This window comes from Saccoglossus kowalevskii, chromosome 21 (assembly GCF_978046115.1).
Source record: "Saccoglossus kowalevskii chromosome 21, keSacKowa6.1, whole genome shotgun sequence".
Classification (NCBI taxonomy): domain Eukaryota; kingdom Metazoa; phylum Hemichordata; class Enteropneusta; family Harrimaniidae; genus Saccoglossus; species Saccoglossus kowalevskii.
In genome coordinates this window covers 18749679-18751429 of record NC_140661.1, presented here as the reverse complement: position 1 = coordinate 18751429, position 1751 = coordinate 18749679, and the positions used below count along the sequence as shown (strand labels likewise).

General features: G+C 36.6%; 1 long non-coding RNA gene across 1 annotated transcript; it reads right to left on the bottom strand.

Moving 5' to 3' along the window:
• Positions 1 to 283: 283 nt before the first annotated feature.
• On the bottom strand, positions 284 to 1188 carry LOC144349963 (uncharacterized). The gene is made up of 2 exons (XR_013420107.1): positions 1133 to 1188; positions 284 to 645 (listed from the first exon to the last, which is right to left on the bottom strand). It is a non-coding gene; the product is annotated as an uncharacterized LOC144349963 (long non-coding RNA).
• Positions 1189 to 1751: the final 563 nt, after the last annotated feature.

Below are 1751 nucleotides of genomic sequence, written 5' to 3'. Positions count from 1 at the left end.
TATTATCATCCTGGACATTTTTTGAAATGTTTTCATAATATAATAGCCTGACGTATGCTATATAATCATAAGTTATCTGTGTCATCAACTGTACAGTCAAATGGTGGTACTGCTGTTTCATTAGCCTGACTTTATACTACTCCACAATTCAATAATAATGTATACCCATATTGGTTTATCATCTGAATTCCTTGGGTATTCTGGAGAATCAGGATCGTATTTCATATTGCGATCACTAAATGTAGTCTTCAGACTTTACAGCATTATGAACTTAGACCATAAGTGAGTAAAAGTAAAGATTTATTCTTGACAGTTATTTTGTCGTAACCTCGTCAAACCATCATGTACTGTAGGATTGTCAACAATGCCGTAACGTATCTACCAATGCTGGATTAATCCAGAGTGACAATTGAGTTAACATTTTGTAAAAGTGTTAAATATCCAGTTCGCCATTATAATTCTTGACTTCATTCAGTCTATTGAAAACACAGTTTCTAACACATTCAGTCAGCCGAATGAACAGTGATACGCACGTCACGTTCGTAACGCTGTAGGCTGGACGACTGTTCTTTATCTGCCTTAGGTATAGGTTGTCACAGTAGCACTTTTTTAGAAAATGTCTGAATCACAGATCCTCCTTGCCACCTAAATGAATTCGTATAAAGTGGACGAATAGGTAAATAAATTGATGACCCATTTAAGCAAGTCGAAAATGTTCAATAAGTTAAACAAATGTTGACAGTATAGCCTACAACTAAACGGTATTTGTTTGACATGCTACATATGATAATAATGAGGTGAATAAAAAAGAATATAATGGTGTCAAAACAATTTTATCTGAACACACATACCCAATCTAAAGTATATTGTTATGGTATGTGCTTTGTAGTAGTCTCGAACCATGCATTTTTGCTGAGTGGTACCCGTCTACAAGCATTTACAATAAACCTAGCGGTTTTCAAGACTAGTCCAGACAATGTAGCACAGCTGACTGGAGACTTACGTTTCCCACATTGCATGGCATATTAAGATTGAAGACTATCTCCTTATACCTAATTATTTGGTTTACCCACAAAAATCTAAAAACTGGAGGTGTAACATCGACTGAGCATATAAAAACCATAATACATACCTATTCAATAATAGAAACCCCATCACAGACACACAACCATTGCCACCTTATTTTTGTCATGCCATGGTAGGAAGTGTGATATTCAGAAGACGAGCATTGATATCGAAGTAATGTCACCAAGAGATAAAGCTTGTGGCTCACCACATCAAGAAAAGATAAGGCGACCTAAAAAACGAGAGTTGCAGTTGCCCGATGATCTAGAAATAACAACAATGATCCCCGGCATCAGTTGGGTTGAAAAATTGGGTCTAGGTAGAACCCTAGACAAAGTTAGATCATCCTCTGAATGCTAATACTCAAGAAAATTATAACGACTAATTCAACACTATATTGTCAACTGTGGCATAGTGGGATAGCTACCGATAAGAGGTGAACTTGACATGACATCAATCCCTATTATAGTGCCTCTATAGACAACAATGGTCCCCGGCATCAGTTGGGTTGAAAAACTAGGTCTAGGTAGAACACTAGACATAGATGTATCATCTTCTGAATGGTAACACTCAAGACAATTATAACGACTAATTCAACACTATATTGTCAACTGTGGCATAGTTGGCTAGCTACCGATAAGAGGTGAACTTGACTTGACATCAATCCCTATTATAGTGCCTCTATA